Source organism: Dasypus novemcinctus, chromosome 10 (genome assembly GCF_030445035.2).
Source record: "Dasypus novemcinctus isolate mDasNov1 chromosome 10, mDasNov1.1.hap2, whole genome shotgun sequence".
In the NCBI taxonomy this organism is placed as follows: Eukaryota; Metazoa; Chordata; class Mammalia; order Cingulata; family Dasypodidae; genus Dasypus; species Dasypus novemcinctus.
The window spans coordinates 110,595,383-110,609,562 of NC_080682.1; the positions used below are offsets into that span (position 1 = coordinate 110,595,383).

The window sequence follows — 14,180 nt, forward strand, 5'->3', positions numbered from 1 at the left end:
TGATGATGATGATGATGATGATGATGATGATGATGATTGGTGTAATAAAAATGTCCTAATACTGATTGAGTGAGAATGCACAACTCTGTGATTATACCAAATACCACTGATTGTACACTTTGGCTGGACTATATGTTTTATGAATATGCATCAATAAAATTGACTTTTTTAAAAGTAAACTTAAAGATTAAAAGAGACATAAAAGACAAATCAAACTTTCTTTACAGATTTTATCAGGATTCTATTTCAAACTATTAAAAAATGTATAACATTTAAACCACAATGGATATTTCAATAATATTAAAGGATTATTGTTTTTTATGTAAATAATCCTGAGGTTTTTGGTTTTTTGTTTATTTAAGTAGATTTGGCCCCATGGGGGTCACTGTTGGCCTTAGGAACAGCAGTTATTTGGGAGGGTAGAAGTAGAGTGGACTAGGCAGTAGGGTAAATAGGAGGTAAGGAACTGGAAGCAGAAGTTATAAAGTTATTTGAAGAAGAACACCTTTTAAGGGGAGCAGAGACAAGCTTTAGCTGAGGGTGACACAGAATCTCATGAGCACTTTTGCTTGGTGGGGAAGGGGAAAGTTGCCCATAAAGTTTCAATGCTGCTTATGATAATTCAGTAGAAAGCAAAATTAACAGATGCTGAAAAGTGAAGTTTTGGAGACAGGAACAAGGGAAAGAATTTAAAACAAGTGGAGAAGCAGGCCTTTCCTAGAAAGATAATCACTTCCTTCAGGTAAAAGGAGGAGGAAAGGCAAGAATGGATGCAAATTCAAATAGACTGTTAGATCTGGTAGTAGGAATATGAAGAGTCTATGTTATCTGTGACAGGTGAACCAAAGTCTGGGAGCAGAGGACAGGTAGGTGGAGGTGAAGGAAGAAAAGGGAACAATGTGGCAGGTGGAGAATGGGGGCAAAATTTGAAGATATAATGCTGGGAAGAAAAGAAAAAAAAACAAAAAACATGGAATTTCCAAAGCTTCCTAAGAAGAAATTCTGTCTGTGGATTGCAGCTTCAGCTCCTGCCTGCCTGCTATATAAATTTCAGACTTAACAGCCCCTACAATCACTGGAGCCAATTCCTTGAAATAAATCTCCTAATACACATATAAATATATCGCCTATATTATATATGTGTACATATATATATAATATAGACCATATTATAATACATACATACACACATATATATAAAATCTCCTACTGTTGGGTTTCTCTGGTAGAACCATGGCTGATACAATGATTTTAAGTAAATTCTGCAATATCATCTTAAACTTTTTATAATGAAGACTAAGGAGTAATGGTGAAACATTTACAGGTCAAGAAAAAAGAGCAAACAACACAAACTTCCGTCTACATTATGATTTCAACTATGTAAATGTGTGTTTACATGTAAAGGAAAAAAGAAACAAAAATAGTTGATTTGCTAGGGTGAGTTTTGAATTTGTTAGTAGTGTTACAAAACAATTTGTGAAAGAGTGAGCTGTTATTTTTAATGGAATAAAGGTAGTAACATTATGTATGTCAAGCCTTGTTAGAATTGTGTAGCACTTTAAAGAAACCTATACTAGCCTAAAAGAAAACTACCCATTTTTGAAATGATGTCTTGGATAGGACTAAAAAGAACAGGCCCTATGAAAGACAATGCCTCCAAGGGTGTTGAAAATTGCCATTTTTCAATAACATGTAACAAGGGTATCAAAATTACCATTTTCAATAACATGTAATTCCTCAACTCAAATGAAATGAAGAAAGATCCAATATGGCAAAGGAGCTGGTGATCAGCTCAAGGATTTTCCACATCCTTCGGTAGGTATTACGGCATTGCCTTCAAGTTTTACTCAGATCGGAGGTATTTTGCACTGGGCAGCTAAATATTAAGTACCCAGGTTTCTTCTCTCCTCTCCTATTCCAACACCAGAGATTTAAAGGATTCTTGTATGTTTGTTGAACTTGAGTAAATCAAACAAATGTTCTTAGTATATTAGTCAAACAGATTTCAGTTGGAATGCCGGCTCCACTTTCATTCATTCAAATAAAAAACATTTATTGAGTGCCTACTATATACTGAATTACACACTGAAGTGTTTAGGGGTTGTTCAAATAAGAACCCGAAAGTGTTTAAGGATGAAGTTACTAATGTCTGTAATTTATTTTAAAATGATTGGAAAAAATCTGGATGGGATGAATGATGGACTGAGTAATGGATAGATAAGCAATGAAACAAATACAGCAAAATATTAATCATAGAATCTAAAAGATGGGTATATGGGTCCTCACTGTATATACCCCCCCCAATATTTTATTATGACAATATTCAGGCATATAGAAAAGTTGAAAGATATAGTTTTAAGAGTAGTCAGACTACAGAATTTTTTAAAATGAGAAATTCAATTTTTGATCAAGAGTTCCACTTAGTTCCACTTAGATATTATAGATACCCAGAGGCAGTTGCAAGACCACTTAGAAACTTGGGTCAATCAATATATTCATCAATATTTGTTTGTTTTAGCTGACAGTGATGGAGAGCATTCTGCACTTAAGACACTATGTAAAGTGCTGGTTCAGCAACTAATTCTGCCATTCTGGGAGTGAAGCCTCTGGCAGTCTCTAATTATCTCCCTCTATAAAAATCAGATTTAATAATCCTTTCTTAATATCTTGGGATTAACTAATCTATTGCACAGGGTAGCATTTTAAAAGGCTTCTTCCTGCCTCTCTGATATTTCACTTCTGCTCCTATGCACCAGTTATGATGGCCTTTTTACAGTTCCTCTATGTTGCACCTAACCAATGCTATCCAAAACAAATATAATGTAAGCCACAAATACAAGATACATATGTAATCTTAAATTTTCTACAGCCATATTTTAAAAAGTAAAAGGAAACAGTTTAAATTATTTTTGTATATATCCAAATTATTAACATTTCAACATATGGGTAATATAAAAATGTTAATGAAATATTTTCAGTATTAAACCTTCAAAATCGGATATTTTTTTACACTTACAATATACCTTTATTTGAGTGCTGCATTTCAAGTTCAGCCACCTTGGCTAGTGAATACCATATTGAGCAGCTCAGCTCTAAACTATTACCTACTCTTAGGGCTTCTGCATATTTAAAATAGTCAGGGAAGCAGATGTGGCTCCCGCCTACTACATGGGAGGTCCTGGGTTCGGTTCCCAGAGCCTCCTAAAGAAGATAGCAAGACAGCAAGTTGACATGATGGCCTGGCACAGCAAGGTGACTCAACAAGATGGTGCAAAGAGATGAAGCAATGAGGAGACACAACAAGGAAACACAATGACTCAATAAGCAGGAGGAGAAGCGGCTCAAGCAATTGGGTACTTCTCTCCCACACAGAAGGTCCTGGGTTTGCTTTCCAGTGCCTCCTAAAAAGACGACGAGCAGATACAGAGAATACACAATGAACAGATACAGAGAGCAAACAGACAGCCAGGGCAAATAACAGGGCAGGGAGGGGCTTAAAAATAAATAAACACATTTTTTTTAAAATGTGCTTTCATCAATTATAACAAATGTTCCACACAAATGCAAAGTGTTAATAATAGAGCAGAACATGGGAATCCTGTTTAATGTGTCCTGAATTATTGTTCTGCAAACCCACAACTTCTCGAATAAAGAGGGAAAAAAAATCACTATCATCAAATATTTGAGCTGAGAAGTTGGCTATCAAATTAAACACGTCTATGACAACTCAGGAAAACTGAGGCTCAGAATGGTTAAGTGACTTGCCATGAATCATAAAAGCATCTTCAAATCACAGTGATCTCTCTGCTCCTAAATTTCCTCATTTGTAAAATGAATATAAAATGGCACCTACCACATAGGATTATTTTAGGATTAATCGAAAGGTTGAATATAAAGTGGTCGACACTTTGGAAGTTCTCAATGAAGGGCTGGTTGTAATGAGGTTGGTGATGCTGATTTGTTCCTGATCTCACTGATAACCAAAGTACAACGAGGGAGGGACGGATAGTTAGGAAACAGGAATCACCATCCCAATCTCATTTTTAAAAAAAGATTGTGAAGGAAATAAATGAAATCCTAATATTGGTTATATGTACTATAAAACTCTGATGGATTTTAATTCCCTTGTATTCTTCTGTATTGTCCAATTTTATGAGAATCATGTATTATTTTCATAATAAAAGAGAAAAATACAAAAATACATCTATTTTATAAACAAATAAGGGGGGTTTGAATGACAGCACTCAAATTGGAAGACTGCCAATCTGACACATCTGACAATATTTTAGATTGCTCGTGGGGAAAAAAAGATCTATTTCAGAAATTAAGAAAAAAAAAAAACCTAGGAAATGCCCACAAGAGCGTTAGAGGTCACTTAGTCCAAACTCTCAACTAATAGCCAACATTAGTCAAGCAAATTAAAGATTAAAGCAAATTAAAGTTATCCATGGAGATCACCTGATTCTCATGACAAGAGCAGAAAGTTGAAGACAGCTTTGGTATAATGGAAGAAGAATGAGCTCAAAAGTCAGGACCTGGCTTCAAATTAAAGCTGTGCTGTATAATGCAGGCGATTGATTTAACCTCTCTTTTCTCATCTGTAAAATGGAGATAACAACCTGTCCTAATTAACTCAGGCAGCTGTTGAAAGAATTAAGGGAGATAATATTAGGTTAAGTACTTTGCACATTATATAAAAGGCCCTTCATCCTCTAACCTCTTCATCTCTCTGCTGGCACCACTTCCCATCTTGAACCCTACCCTCTGGGCATACTGAAATTACTCAGGGTTCCCCAAACAGGCTCTCTTTTTCAGGAACATCCTTCCCACCCCTCCCCTATTGTGCTTGGTTAACCCCTGCTCATCTTTTCAAAACCCAATCTAGGTGTCATTTGCTTTAAGTAGGCTTGTCAAGCAACCCCCATTTCAAGTGGAATTAGATGCGCTTCCTTTGTTTTCACATAACACCTATCGCCCTTTGTTGTATCTGTCTCAGTATAAGGTAATTATCTGTTTACATGCCAGTTTCTCCAGGAAACTATAAAGTTGAAGGTAAGGATTATGTATGATTTATCTGTTTCTTCAGATTTCATAACAATGCCTGATACTTTAACGTGTTTAGCAAATTAAATAACTTTTTTAAATGGCAATAAAAACATTAGTTTTCATATTAATAGGTCTATAAGAAGACTGTGCAAATATAATTTATGATATATTATTTTTCTCAACCTTGGCTGCCTATCAGAATCACCTGTAAACCTTGAAAAATAGAGATTCCAAGAGATTTTGATCCAGTAAACCTAGGATAGGGCCCAGGCAGCAGTATTTTTTTTAATCTCCACAAGTAATTCAAAAGTATAGCCAAAATTAAAAATCACTGCTATACATAATTGTAGTCATAAAATTACAAATCTATCTAATATCCACATAGCTCAACAACTTACAGTTCATTTTCACATGTTAAGATATTATTTCTATTTTCAAATGAAGAAACAGAGATTTACGTAAGTATCCAAACAGCTCTATGCCTAACTTCAAATTTAGGCATCTTCCTTCAATGTCTCTTTCCCAAGAAAGTGATATATAATATCGCAGTATACACAAAGTAGTTCAAATGAGGAAGACATCAATACCAGCTTTGTGGAAATCAGAGAAGGTAACAGAAAAGCTGGATCTAGAAGAAAGGGTTAAGATTCAGGCAGGCAGATAGATAGGAGGGCGGGAGGCACACAAAGGCTATCATTTATCATCCCAAGAGATTCAAAAGGCAGCTTCTATAAAAGAGAAAAAACGTTTTTACCAGCCTCAGTTGGCACTTACACACTTTGAAAGGGAAAGGAACACTAGAGAGTTGGAAGTAGAAAAGTGGAAGAAGAGAGCCCCATAAACAAGAATGGATTTCCCACTGCGGTATGCAAATTACCAAACCTTGACTCCACGAATAATCAGAGCCAAGACGTAATGGACCTTTAAAACTAAGACTTTGATCAATTTTAGAGAATTAATCAATACCACACAAATTCATATTAATGAAGGACCAATGAGCGTCTGGTTCTTTCTAGACTTATTGCAGTATTTCTAGAGAAGGGATAATCTTGAGAATCCTAGCCCATACGTGATTTTCCCCATTTCAAAGATGAGAAGAATGAGAAAGAAGGAAGTTATTCATGAGAGAAAAAGCTTAAAACAAGAGCAGAAAAATATGGTACAATATGTTAATAAATTTACGAAAGCAAAGGAAATAGGCATAGATGTCTCAGAATACTGTAGAAAGACTGTCCTTGCAGCTTCTTTGAAAAGCATTATCGTCTAAGTCTGCAATATCATACCCATTTGACAGTTTTATCAACAACTGTTTTTTCTAGTTCAAACTGTGGATTTCAATCAGTTTTCTTAAGGGGAAGAAGCTAAAAAGACTGGGAAGCAATCCAAAAGGTCATATCTAGTGTCCCAAAGTTTAGTCCGATAGTTTAAAAAGCAATATGATATAGTGGCAAAAGTACTACATTTAGAATTTTAAAATGTGATCTTAAATCCACATTTAGTCACTTGTAAATGACATGTCTGTGAGAAGCCAAGGTGTCTATGGTTCTCGGTCTCCTAACTCATAAAATGGAAATACTTCAGCATGTAGATGCAGCGCATTCCCCCCAGCGTGGGACATGACACCCGGGGATGAGCCTCCCTGGCACAGAGGGATCACTACCAAATACCAGCTGATGATGCAACTAGAAAATGACCTTGAATTAAAGGTTCAACGCGGATCAGCAGAATATCCCTGTCTACATATAATAACAAGACTTTAAAATGCTGTTTGACCTAATGTAAGGGGGAAATGGAAAGGAGAAATGAGTTTATATGGCTATGAGTCTCTAAAAAAAGAGTCTGGAGGTTGTCAGAAGGATTGCCCTTATGCACACCTGAGCAGAGTCTCTGACACAGATAAAGTAGATACAACCCCAGGTGTTGGTTCTTTTGAGGGCTAAAGAGACCCATGGGTTCTATGGGCATGGCAGATGGGGTTCACTGTCATGTCAGTTGGCCCTTCTTTGGAGCTGGTGTTTCTGCGTGATGGAACTGGACTCAGATGGGATCTCTTTCACAAGCCTTTCATGCTACTTTACTGGAATTGTAGTTGGTGCTGGGGTTTAAGATATACCTAGGGGATTTGAATCTCTGGACTGACAATATGATAGCCAGGCCCTGAACCTCAACAGACTTCAGCTCCTACACTCTGATTTATTGGACTTACCCCACTCAGCTAACATGGAGTTGAAGAATGTCAACCACCACACCATGGAGCCTAGAGTGCCACAACTGAAAGCAGGAGGATTGCATCCAGTATCCATGTGGAATCTAAGCCCCCTCTTGACATAGATGTGCAATGGACACAACCAATCCAATGTCCACAGAGAAAACATGGCATTGGGTGGGAAGGGTGGCCATGGTGGCTGCTGGGTGCGGGGAATGGGAGGAAGAGATGAGATGTGGAGGCGTTTTCGGGACTTGGAGTTGTCCTGGGTGGTGCTTCACAAACAATTACGGGACATTGTAGACCCCCCCCAGGGCCCACTGGATGGAACGTGGGAGAGTGTGGGCTATGATGTGGACCATTAACTATGAGGTGCAGCGATGCCCAGAGATGTACTTACCAAATGCAATGGATGTGTCATGATGATGGGAGAGAGTGTTGCTGTGGGGGGATTGGGGGGTGGGGGCGGTGGGGTTGAATGGGACTTCATATTTTTTGAATGTAATATTTTTTAAAAAGTGAATAAAAAAAATAAAAAGATGATGCAACAAAAAAAAAAGGGGGGATACGGATCTCACAAGGCTGTGATGAAGACTGAACAAAACACCTGTGAAAAATGTCATTTTCCCTCTATGAATGATAAATATAAATGTAAACGTAAATCTGTCTTGGCCAATCTTTCTATGCACAAAAAAAGAGAACATGATAAATGAAGGGAAATTTTAACTCTCAGAGCAATATATTTACTTGTAAAACATTACTATATCTTCTATGCAGAAAAATTAAAGCTGCCTATATATTGAAAATAGAACATAGATACAGAGTCAGGTGGATATGGATTGGAATTGAGGTCTACCACTCACTAGTGGCAAAACCTTGAACAAGTTAAGTTCCTTTTTTCCAGGTTGAGCCTTAGCTTCCATATTTCTCAAACAGAGATACCAGCAATCATCCTGCATGATTATTGAGGACTGGAGAAAACATATTAAATATCTCACATAGTGCTTGGTACAAAGCAGGTGTTCAATAACGTAAGCTATTGATAATAAGTTAACTGTCAGCTAATAATTTAAAAATTATATTTTTTAAGTTTCTTTATATTCAATATTTTGTTTGGTTGCTTCATAACTGTAAACTAGGGAGAACAACTGTTATTATAATACTATCTGTTATGTTATAATAACAACTGTAATTATAATACTATATTATAATACTACCCCCATTTTATAGCTGAGACAATGGTACAGAGATAAAACTATTTCCTCAAGGTCATGCAGTAACAGAGACTAAATTAAGGTCTCCTGACTTTGCCAGGATTTCATTATTCCACAACATGAAATTACAACATTACCATTAGGAATTAAAATGATATCTATACATCACTTTTTTAATCCCTCTATTTTATCCCTTCATTTCACACCTATCACACTCTATCGTAATTATCTTTACATCCTTAAGAACCCATCCTATGTATAGTTGAACATCCTGCCCCAGGAGAGGTCCTGGCACATGGTGCAGAAAGGGCCAATAAATATTTATAGATATATGGATAAAAAAAAGAAGTTACTCTCCCAGAGGGAACATAGGAAACAAGAAAACTGGAAATAGGATCTTAGGGCTGATAAGAAAGTAGAAGAAACAAAGCATTTTAAGAGTTTCATAAGGAAGAGAAACCTTTGTGTGGAGTCAAAAGGGGCCCTTCTACAGCTTTTAGGTAAGTATCACTAGAGAAAGTCAAAAACCACAGGAGATATGAAGAGACAGCTTCATGTTAAAAGGTTCAAAAGTTAGAGTGCTTATTTAAACTTGTAAAACCAAGTTGCAAACTCTCAAGAAACAACCCTGGCCTAAAATATTTCAGCAGCAGGTTTCAGGTCTTGGCTAAAAGCAAAAAACATAAGGCAAAAAAATTCTGGAAGCTTTGGTGGAGAAAGGCAGACATAAAAAGGGAAGAAGAGCTCAGTCTAAAATAAATCTCAAAAAAAAAGTTAGGGTTCATTTGGATTTGCATACTGGATTGTGGTTCTTCTTCATTCTGAGAACTATAAGTGGATAAAACCCCAATGTAGCAACCAGCAGAAAAATGGAACTAAATCATCAAATAAACGAAACTTTCTGCCCTCAGGGAGCTTTCATTCTAGTGGCAAGAGACTGAGGATTGATGGATGACAGAATATGTTCTATGTCAGGCAACATTCTGCCCCAGAAAGAAAAATAGGGGTAGGGGGGGTGGGGGGGGGGGAGATGGGCTGACAGGATCCTAACCTTTTCAAGAGCAGATCTTCTAACCTAGTGATTCTCAAACTTTAGCAAGCACCAAAATCACACAGAGGGCTTGTTAAAGTAGACATTACTTTGGCCATCCCCACAGAGATTTTCATTCCTAGGCTAGGATGGAGCCCAATAATTTGTATTTCTAACAACTTCCCAAGTTGTGCTGATGCTGGTACAGGGATGTCCTTTTGAGAATGAAGCATTCTAACCCAAAGGATTAAATAATCCTATCTCATAAACCTTGACTTGCTTCTTCATTCATACATTCATTCATTCAACCTTATTCCAAGCCCGGAACACTGCTATGCACTGATGACACAAATGTGTTTAAAAGACCCTGCCCTCATGAAATTCACAGGCTAATGGAAAAGACAATACAAACCCAAATTACTGCAAGAGTACTGCAGAGGGCTGTAAGAGTGGTTTGTGCATGAGCTGGAGAATGGAAAAGAAACTCATTCTATGGATGAATAGGAGAGACTAAAGGACTGCTTCCCAGACGCCCAAGAAGAACATCTCTATCAGAGAGGAGAGCAGGAGACAGGCAGGTAGTCCAGGCAGAAAGAAGAGCACATGCGAAAACAGAGATGAGAAAAGAACATGGCAAGGGACGTAGAGAGTGAGGCTGAACATATGTGCAGTGGTCTGATCTCTGAGAGTATCTTATTCAGAGTTAAGAAGTCTGAAATTTATCTTCAGGCAATGGGGAGCAGGGAGTGGAGGGGAATAACATGATCAGGTTTTTGTTTTACAAAGATCCCTCTGGAAGCAGAGTGCCCTCCTTATAGGCACTGCTTCCTCAAAGTTGAGCAGAGGGCTGATAACATCTTAGTAAATGTACCTTGGATTGAACCAAACAAGCTTTTAATCAAGCGCCCTCTTATGGATGAGAGGTAGGCCACTTTCCCTGCAGGACCCACTTTGGCCAGGACCAGACTTGTAAAACAGGTCCAACAGCCTCAGTTACTGCACATCAGCTCCTGTACAACTGAAGTCCCCCAGAGATTACAGCAGACGGTCAATGTTTACATGCCTACCTCACCCACTAGACTTTGAGCTCCTTGAAGACAGTAAATAGTCTTAACAGACTCTGAATCCCCAAAGCCGTAGCAGAAATAGTAGCTCTCCTGACTCCCATAATGTTGGGTAAATGAATGACAGAATGAGCAAACTTACCAGACAGACCCATGAGTTCATGCAGGTAAGGGTGTGGACAAGCTGTAGGGAATGTTTCAGGGCTCATGTTCCCCAAAACCGAACTTGAAAGGTAGAGTTTTTAGGTAAGGTGGGGTGGCTTTCATAGGCACCTGATTTAGGATTCCCAAAGTAGGAACTAAAAATGTTTCAGGTGCTGTGGTAGAAATCCTACCAGGCCTACGAGGGCCCCACCGGGGAGAAGTCTGTTCTGCCTCAAGGGAGAGAGGGAGTAGATGCCAGCAAAAATTTCACGGTGTGGGGGAGGAGGGCAATCGTGAAAGCTGAGGAGGAGCTTGCTACCTGCCTGTTTCTAGGGCCTAACAGCCAATTTCTGGAACTGTAAGGCTGGAAGTGCTGCTCAAAGTCACACGGGAAGTAGGTGCAGTCACCAGGTAGGAACGATGAGACCTTTCTGTACTGCTCAGTGTTTCCTCCTGACAGAGTTCCAAGTCCAAAAGACACAGGCAGCAGTAACTTAAAGATTTTTCTCAGGAACAATTCTTAACATAAAGGTAAAACTAATGAATCTGAATTTCTACTGGTAACCACAGTACTAATCCTTCCTTTTTTCGGGAAATAAAATGTAAGGAAGTTATTCAAGGGGTTTAAAAACAAGTGCTTTCGTCCCACAAACATCCAATACTTCTTCAATGATTCTCTTCTTCCAAAACACCCCCCCCCACCCCGTAATGTTTGCTGTTAAAATATTCTAGATTGTGAAGGTTGTAATAATTGTCTTTTGAAATGTAATATGAACATAAAATAATTATAATTCCCTCCCCGTTTATTTTTAACTTCACAAGTTACAGAGCAGTCCCGGGATAAGGGAGGGGCTACCGAAGTCAAGTACCATGCAGTCTGATTTTTCAAAGAGTTGACCCTAAAGTTGATATCCCACTTCTCGAAAGGGCTTTTTTTCCCCGGTGAAGAGCGACTCGGGCGCCCCTTTGCTAGGCTCCCCATTGCGGGCCTGGCTCAGCGCCCAAGACCGCAAAGTTCGGAAGGCTCCGGACCTGTCCGGCCTCGCGGCCCCCTCCCCGCCCAGCCCCGTCCCCCGCGCCCCCGCCGTCCGAGCGCCGCGGCCGCGCCGGGGCGTGCACCGGGGGCCTTTGTTGGTGGCCTGCGAGCGGCGAGCCAGGCGGAGCGCCCCCGCCTCCCCTTACCTGGCGCGCGCGCCCAGCCGGCCCCGCCACCCGGAACGAGCGGGTCCCCGCCCCCCGCCCCGCCGGCGCCCCGCGCAGCCCCCAGTCCCGCGCCCCAGCCCGGGGAGCCCAAGGTGCCTGGGGCACCGGGCAGGAGGCTGGCTCTCACCTTCCGCGCTCGCCCGGCTGGATCCGGCTCCTCCTCCTTCTCCCCGGCGACGGCGGCTGCGGGGCCGGGCGGGCCGCGCGCGAGTGTGCGTGAGCGGCCGCCTCACTCGCTCCCCTCCGCTGTCGCGAAGGAGCGCTCGGCGCCTCCCCTACCCGGCTGCAGCCGGGGAGTCCCCTCAGGGCTCGCGGATCGGCGAGGGAGGGGACGGCGAGCGGGTGGGAGGGAGCGCGGCGACGCGGGTGGAGGGGGTGTGGTGGGAGGAAGAATCTGCAGTCTGGGGGGCGGGGATGTGAAAGGCTCGAGTGGCCGCGAAGGGGAGAGGTGGGAAGTCGATGGGGAAGACGGACTTCTTCGAGGGAGAGCTTGGAAGCAGAGCTCCGGGAAGGAGGGGATGAGCGTCTGAGGGGAAAGCGTCCGCGGAGTAGGAATGGCAGAGCCTGTGAGGGTGGTGGCGGGAGGCGCGGCGGACGAGCAGGGTGGGAGGGAGCGTGGAGGAGAAGCCGTGAGGGGGGCGCCTACCCTGCAGCCGGCACCTTGGGCTCGGGCAGCCGCCGCGGGAGCCGCTCCCCCGCCCGCAGCCCTCTATTGTAAGCGGCTGGGCCCGGCCCACGGTCTCCCCCGCCCGCCGCCGCCCCGGCCCCAGCCGGCGGCGCCCAGCCCACCCCACCTCCCGCAGGTGGTAGGGGGCGGGGAGGGCTGGGGCGCCCACGTGAGCAAGGCCATCCGAGGGGCGGGGGAGGGGAGCGCCCAGCATGGCGTCATCGCGGCCTGTTGCCAGAGGCCGGGGGATCACCCGGCTGCCGTGTGACGTCACTGCGTCCCCGTCTCCCCTCCGGGCTGGCGCTCTGCGGCTGCAGGTTCTTTACACGCGGCTGTTCCAAGGGGCGATTTGGGGGCGATTTCCGGAAGGCGTTAATGGCAAGGTGGGAGTCGAATAAAATGGCCAATGCTCTGAGCTTAGGGTCCTCTGCAGGTTACAAAGCACCGCCACATCCGTTGGCTCATTGCCGGGAGCTGAATTTGAAAATTATCCAATCTCGGGAGATCTCACAGCCAGCTATTTATTATTCGGTTTGTTTTCTTTGTGTGTGTGTTGGGGCAGAGACCGAGTAATGGTAATGGAGAAGTTTGAACTACCGGGAGCTAACAGGAAAAAAAAAAAAATGTGCACCCTTTCCTATTTTTTCTCTTACCTTGCAGGCTGCGTTCAACCCAAACCTTTACCCGAGCTCAGATCTTTTATTTCCAAATGGTTCTTGGACAGCATCATTTGCATGCTCCACCAAATCTCAAATTCACGTTATACAAAACTGAGTATTAGCGGCTAAAATCTAGCATCAGATTGCCTTGGTTCAAATCCCAGCTTGTTGCATGCTAAAATTGATAGGAGGTTTACCCTTCTAAACTACAGTTTCCCCATAATAATTACGGCCTGTATATCCTTAATTTGATCTCTTTAAACCTCAGTTTTGCCATAATAGTAAATGCAATTTAACACATATTAAGCCTTTAAAATGTTAGCTCTATTACTGTCATCTTACCCCAAACTTGCTACTCTTCTTACCTTCCTTCCTGGTCTCAGTGAATGCACCACTATCCAGCATCCCCCTAAGTCTTAAACCTGGACATACACCCCCATTCTTCCTTCTCTTAATGTCTATATCAAATTGATCACAAATGATTCCTATAGAATCTCCTAAAGAAGTTTTTAATCCTTGCTCTTCTTTTCACCCAATCACCACTGCCTGGACCAAAGCCATTCTCACTGATCGTAAGAGAAGTCTTTCAAATCACAAATCATTTTAACATTCCCAAAGATTATATTGTTTTCAGGACAAAATCCAAACTCCTTAACTTGGTTGGTACTTCAAAACCCAGCTGCTTATTCCAGCCTTTCTAGCTTCATCTCACACTGCAAATCTCTTTATTCCAGCTGCACTACAGAACTACTCAATGTTCTTTGAACACAGCATATTTCTTCATGTCTCTGAGCCCTTCCTTCCTTAACTAACTGACCAAGACATTCATTCTACAAAGCCCCGCTAATGTCATACTCAATTTTTCATTCAACTGAAGTTTTTAAATAGATTCCATGAGCCTTCACTCTAATGTGAGCCTGTAGCACTTCCATGCCTTTTAAGGCATT

General features: G+C 41.6%; 1 protein-coding gene across 4 annotated transcripts in view; it reads right to left on the bottom strand.

Moving 5' to 3' along the window:
- PAK1 (p21 (RAC1) activated kinase 1) overlaps positions 1–12,694 on the bottom strand; it is a 169,225-nt gene extending 156,531 nt beyond the window's left edge. The window contains exon 1 of one of the 4 annotated variants that reach the window (XM_012528181.4): positions 12,035–12,694. The gene's annotated coding sequence lies outside the window, so the exon portion shown is untranslated. Of the gene's footprint in view, positions 1–10,702; positions 11,773–12,034 lie in introns of those variants that run through there. The other 3 variants (XM_058306030.2, XM_012528183.4, XM_071218281.1) reach the window with 3 other exon arrangements.
- Positions 12,695–14,180: the final 1,486 nt, after the last annotated feature.